This window comes from Mirounga leonina, unplaced genomic scaffold (genome assembly GCF_011800145.1).
Source record: "Mirounga leonina isolate KUSES-001 unplaced genomic scaffold, KU_Mleo_1.0 Mir_127, whole genome shotgun sequence".
NCBI classification, from domain to species: Eukaryota; Metazoa; Chordata; class Mammalia; order Carnivora; family Phocidae; genus Mirounga; species Mirounga leonina.
The window spans coordinates 63,922,601-63,929,805 of NW_023270316.1; positions in this window are offsets into that span (position 1 = coordinate 63,922,601).

The window sequence follows — 7,205 nt, forward strand, 5'->3', positions numbered from 1 at the left end:
CAAAATTAAAACAAATTATAGATGCTTTTATAGTTACATTGCATGCTATTTATATGATCATCTCTGATGTTACTTTACAATGTCATGTGAATATATTTTATGTCCTGTAGATTGCAAATGAGAAATATTATTTGCGAAAAATACAGTATGCACCCCATAGAAGAAAAGATACCTAGGATGTAGTACTAGATTTGCCAAGTAAATACGATCCAAAAACTAAGCAGAAGTTTAATCAAAACATCAAAAATTTAGGCTAACATTAGTTATATATTGGACTCATTTATTCATATGATAGAAAACTGTGTATGATAAAATTAATGAAATATATCTACATTAATCAATTTAGATAAACATCAACAGCATAATATCAAAAGAAAAAGCATATCATGGTAAAATAATATTTATGTATATGTGAAAAACAAAAGAAAAAAATTATAGGTATCATTCATATATAGTAAAGTATGAAATCAAGAAAATGTAGCACACCGATTTTAAGGAAGAGAGAAAGAATGGAGGGGAGGGCCTTACCTAAGTTTGTAACTTTTACTCTTTTTAAAAATGCAAAAATAATTTTAATGTTAATATGATAAAATATTAATGTCTGCTTAATCTAAGCAGTGGATATAGTGGTAAATGTTAGATTATTTCTATATAATTGAAATATATCTACCTATCTTAAATACATAGATTTTTAAAAAATTAAAATTTTCCACTCATAATTAGCACTCATTTTGCACTCATTTTTTTCTTAATAATTCAGTCTAAGTCAAGGAAACAAAGCAAATAACTTGGCATAGAAAGCATTCCTTTATAAACTTTAGAATACTGTTATTTATTTAAATGTAACCAGATTTCTGGCTTCATTTAAATCCATTTTTTAGAAGTTGAAATGTAGACACATCTTGAATGGAATACAAATGTTATGTAAAACTTATGAACTCCTCCTTAGTGACTCCCACTTATTTGAAGTACAAATTACATAAGGGTTTTGTAGATCTTTAAGAATGGCACATTATGGTACATTTTAAAATAGCATTTCTGGGGTGCCTGGGTGGCTCAGTGGGTTAAGCATCTGACTCTTAATTTTGGCTTAGGTCATGATGTCAGGGTCATGATCTCAGGGCCCACCTCCATGCTCAGCTCAGAGTCTGCTTAAGATTCTCTCCCTTTCCCTCTCCCTCCCCCTCTGCTTTTCCAGAACCCCCCACACTTGTACGTCATGCACAGGAGCTCTTTCTCTTAAATAAATAAATAAATAAATAAATAAATAAATAAAATCTTTAAAAAATAACAAAATAGCATTCCTTGTTACATTTTATTTTGATTTTTCACAAAATTGAGTATTTACATAATATTTTATTTAAACTTAATGAATAAGCTTGAAATGGATTCATATGTTAATAGATTCAAATATACTTTGCAATTTATATCTCATACTTTAAAAATATTCCTATGCTTTAAGTTCTACTTATATCTTCAAATGCAAATTTTTTTTACAATTTTTGAAAAGGTAATGATCACGTGATTGGAGTTGGGCTGCCATTTTGAGTGTTCTTGGCATGGTCTAAATAAATTCTCATGAGCTGAAGCAAGACTTTAGGCACAGAAGCAGAAACCTACAAGTGCCTGGGGAGGGAAGCTGTCAGCCTGCTCTAAGAAACATATAGGCAGCTGCAGGTTAACCCAGATGTGGTCTTAGAAAGATGGGACATCAGCAGCATGTGGTTCAATAATACAAGCACATGCTACAGTCTAGAAAAAATTATCAGAGGGTATAGAATGAAGATTAAACTTGCCTCAGTACCCAGAGACAACCAGAGTTACTGGTTTCTTGATCATTTTTTCCAGAGATAGTCCATGTAGAAGGAAAAATATATATGTGAGCATAGAGTATATATTTCATATATACTTCATATATACAGATTAGTTTTCATGCAAATTATTGCATACTATACACATTGTTTAGTACTTTGCAATTTTATTTGAGACTATAGCGAAGGAAGTTGTCAGTAACAATATGTTTGGAGATGCCTTTTAAATTTTAAGCTACAGTATTCCTCTGTGTGGATGTATCAGACTTTGATCTGATCTGTTCCTTAATGCTGCACCTTTAGGTTGCTTCTACTTTTCCCATTTCAAAAAATATATAATTTGCATATTTGCACATGAATGTTTGAAATATATGTGACTATATGTCTAATTCTCCAATTATTTGTGTCCAGATTTGAGTCTAAATTGTAGTTAGCATCAGTATGTAGTACATCAGAACTATCAGAAAGTTTGTTATTTTAGGGTAAAATCTGTTATATGACATTTCATTTTGCATTTAGAAACATTTATACACACGCATGCACATACGCATAATCAGAAATTCTATAATTAACTATCAAACATTAATAAGTCGCATGTGCTGACTAAAGATTTTTTTCCTAAAAGAGCTAAACTTGAGTTTTTTTAAAAAGGTAGCTGTTATAGAATTCTTTATAAAATGTTTATTTCTCTGATTTTTAAACATTAAAGATACTTAATATAATCCAACATTTTGGATGACTCAGGTTCATCAATATGAAATTCAATCATTGTGCTCTGTGCTAATACAGGCTAATTAGACACTTAAAATTTGTTGCCTCTGGGGGCACCTGGGTGGCTCAGTCGTTAAGCGTCTGCCTTCAGCTCAGGTCATGATCCCAGGGCCCTGGGATCGAACCCCGCATCGGGCTCCTCACTCTGCGGGAGGCCTGCTTCCCCCTCTCCCACTCCCCCTGCTTGTGTTCCCTCTCTCGCTGTATCTATCTCTGTCAAATGAATAAATAAAAAAATCTTAAAAAAAAAAAAAAAAAAAAAACTTGTTGCCTCTGTATTATGTGGTCCAGATCCTAATGATTCTTATGGTTAAACTTTCATAATATTTTTGAACATGTCTGCTATTTTTAGGTAATCTAATTCTTCATTAAATTACTGCAAATGTCTTTCAGAGCTTTCATGCATTTATTCAACAAATTGTTACCTATGTGTCAAACATGGTTCTAGATCCTTGGGATGCATTAATGAGCAAGTGGGGAGCCTCTCTGTCCTGATGGAGTTTATTTTCCACAGGGAAGTTAGATAATAAACATTTGCTGTCGTCTGGGATACTAGATAAATTGTTATTTACCCTGATTTAGTGGGTAATAAAGCTCCAGAACTTTGTTTGATAGAAAACCTTTCTCATAAAACAATGTATTTTAGTTTGACAACATTCTTTCTTTGATATTCCAGCCAAGCAGAATATGGTAGGAACATTTATATTGAAATATCTTGGGTGAGTATTAGAATCTCTTCTGTTTGACACCATAACTGCCAAAATTAGAGAAATGTGACCAGAAGCATTGCAGATTGTATTCATGGATTCTTATAGAACTCTTCATTTCTTTCTTTGACAAATACTTAGAAAGTAAAAGAAAGGAAAACTACTAAAGGCTAGGAACATTGTGTATTTTATCACTTTGGTTTTTATAAAAGTCCCATGAAACAGGTAATATTATTTTACAGATTTTAAAAAAAAAATCCTGAAGCCTAAATAGATTTAATGGCTTTTCCAATGTCATACACCTAAGTGGGAGGGAGAGGTCTTCCAGGCTTCAGAATGCAAGATTTCTTCAATAAGCTGCAAATAAACTAATAAAGAATCTGGGTTTGTTTTTTTTTTTCTGGTACTATATATTGTGTGTCTACTGGGTTGATTGGTGAGTGGAACTGTGTGAGGGGGAGGCAGATGTAAACCTTCCACAGAAAGTTGGCAGCCTATCAGTTGGTCTGAGGGCCACAACAAATGTAGGGCTTTATAGTCATAAAATTAGTATTTCCCAAGTATAGACATAACTCTAGGGAGTTTCTACCACTGTCTCTGGGATGCAATTCAACTATGATCTGGCTGATTTATATATACAGAAATATTCATTCACCAACATGAGCATTCTATGTCTGCTTCCCCCCTGTGAATTACTCTACATATTTACTCTATAATTACAAATTGATTTTCTGATGGAAGAATAGTAAAAGCCCTTTTTCTGATCTATTTCCAAACTAAATGAGAAGATGCTGTTTCCTAGAGATCCCCAGAAATTAATAACACTTAAAAATCATATGTCAAGATCAGAAAAGCGACCACTTTCTGGAAGGTAGGACGTGTGGAGAAGGGAATCCGAGGCGATATTCGGGAGGATAGACGGCGGGGGAGGGGCCTCCGTCGGCCGCTTCTGGCAAGTGATAGAGCCGCGGAGCACAAAATCGGAACTTTTAAAAGTCTGCTCTGCCGAGGGACGTCACTCTGGTGGCTAAGCGGGGGGTGGACCCCTCCGGGACAGTGGGGTCTCAGGACCCTCGGGGTCACAGAAAGACCGGGGGTGCCTGAGGGCGGCAGAGCTCCCAGGTATCGGAGCAGGGAAGCCGGCTGCAGAGGCGGAGCCCAGGCGCGGGCTCTCAGCTCGGGGTTGCCATAAACCGTGATCCGCGGCACAGTCGGGCCACTGCTCCTCCAGCAGGGACCCAACAAGCGGCAGATCCGGGGAGACTCACCTTCCTCCCCCGGGAGGAGCCGTGCGGGCGTGCACCACAGGGATCTGCTGGGTTTGGAGACTCCACCCGGGGTCGGGTGCCAGAGATAGAAACGCGCGGTCACAGGCCGGGTGAGCACGGAGTGCGGCCGGAGACCGGGGAGACGGGAGTGACTGACGGCTTTTCTCTGGGGACTCACTGAGGAGCGGGCCCGAGTTCTCGGCTCCTCCGGGGCGGAGATTGGGAGGCCGCCATTTTCACTCTCCGCCTCCAAAGCTATACGGAAAGCTCGCAGGGAACAAAAGCCCCGGAGAGCAAACCCGAGCAGATTACTTAGCCCGGATCGGGCAAGGGCGGGGCAATTCCGCCTCCGGCAGAGACATTTGGAAACCACGGCAACAGGCCCCTCCCCAGAAGATCAGCGAGAACAGCCAGTCAAGATCAAGTTTACCGATCAATGAGAACGGCAGAACTCCAGCGCTAAGGGACTACTGCACATAGAATTCACGGCTTTTTTACCATGATTCCTTAGTCTTTTAAAGTTAATTTTTTTTTAACTGTCTTTTTGTCTTTTTATTTCTTTTTGAATTTTTCTTTTTCCCTTTTTCAAACATCTTATCAATCCCTTTTTTTAAAAAAAACATTTTTATTTTTCATTTTTAGAGTCATATTCTTTCCCTTCATAGTAGTTACCCATATTTTTGGCTTATATATATAAGTTGTTCTCTCTTTAAAATTTTGAGATAGTTTCTTCTAACAGATTAAAATATACCCTAAATCTCTAGTATATGGTGTTCTCTATTCCCCTGCCTGATCACATCCTCTCCCTTTTTTTTTCTTTTTCTTTTTTCTTTTTTTAAATCCTCTTTCTTTTTTCAAACAACTTCTTATCAATTCCTTTTATAAAATTTTTTATAATTTCCATTTTTACAGTCATTTTCCATCCCTTCATCATATCAACCCTTATTTTTGTACATATATAAGTTTTTCTTTCTTTAAAATTTTGGGAGACACTTTCTTCTAAAAGACCAAAACACACCCCAAATCTAGTGTGTGGCACTGATCTATATACCATATAGATCATATTTGATCACATTCTGGTTTTTCTTTTGTTGTTGTTGTTTTGTTTTGTTTGTTTTTGTTTTTATCTTTATCTTTTTCTTTTTTTTTTCTTTTTCTTTTTTCTCTCTTTCCCCTTCTTATCCCACTACTTCAGGTCTTTTCTGATTTGTTTAGAGTATATTTTCTGGGGACGTGGTTACTCTGCTAGCATTTTGTTCTCTCATTAATCTATTCTCCTCTGCAAAAAATGACGAGACGGAAAAAATCACCTCAACAAAAAGAACAAGAGGTAGTACCGACTGCCAGGGACCTACTCAATACGGACATTAGTACGATGTCAGATCTAGAGTTCAGAATCATCACTTTAAAGATACTAGCTGGGCTTGAAAAAAATATGGAAGTTATTAGAGAAACTCTTTCTGGAGAAGTAAAAGAGCTAAAATCCAACCAAGTAGAAATCAAAAAGGCTATTAATGAGGTGCAATCAAAAATGGGGGCGCTAACTGCTAGAATAAATGAGGCAGAAGAGAGAATCAGTAATATAGAAGATGAAATGCTGGAAAATAAAGAAGCTGAGAAAAAGAGAGATAAACAACTACTGGATCATGAGGGCAGAATTCGAGAGATAAGTGATACCATAAGACGAAACAACATTAGAATAATTGGGATCCCAGAAGAAGAAGAAAGAGAGAGGGGGGCAGAAGGTATAATGGAGCAAATTATAGCAGAGAACTTCCCTAATTTGGGGAAAGAAACAGGCATGAAAATCCAGGAAGCACAGAGAACCCCTCTCAAAATCAATAAAAATAGGTCAACTCCCCGACATCTAATAGTAAAACTTACGAGTCTCATAGACAAAGAGAAAATCCTGAAAGCAGCTCGGGAGAAGAGATATGTAACCTACAATGGTAGAAACATTAGATTGGCAACAGACCTATCCACAGAGACCTGGCAGGCCAGAAAGGACTGGCAGGATATATTCAGAGCACTAAATGAGAAAAATATGCAGCCAAGAATACTCTATCCAGCTAGGCTGTCATTGAAAATTGAAGGAGAGATAAAAAGCTTCCAGGACAAACAAAAACTAAAGGAATTTGCAAACACAAAACCAGCCCTACAAGAAATATTGAAAGGGGTCCTCTAAGCAAAGAGAGACCCTAAAAGCAACATAGACCAGAAAGGAACACAGACAATATACGGTAACAGTCACCTTACAGGCAATACAATGGCACTAAATTCCTATCTTTCAATAGTTACCTTGAATGTAAATGGGCTAAATGCCCCAATCAAAAGACACAGGCTAACAGACTGGATTAAAAAACAAGATCCATCGATATGCTGTCTGCAAGAGACTCATTTTAGACCCAAAGACACCCCCAGATTGAAAGTGAGGGGGTGGAAAACCATTTACCATGCTAATGGACACCAGAAGAAAGCTGGGGTGGCAATCCTTATATCAGACAAATTAGATTTTAAACCAAAGACTGTAATAAGAGATGAGGAAGGACACTATATCATACTTAAAGGATCTATCCAACAAGAAGATCTAACAATTGTAAATATCTATGCCCCTAACATGGGAGCAGCCAATTATATAAGGCAATTAA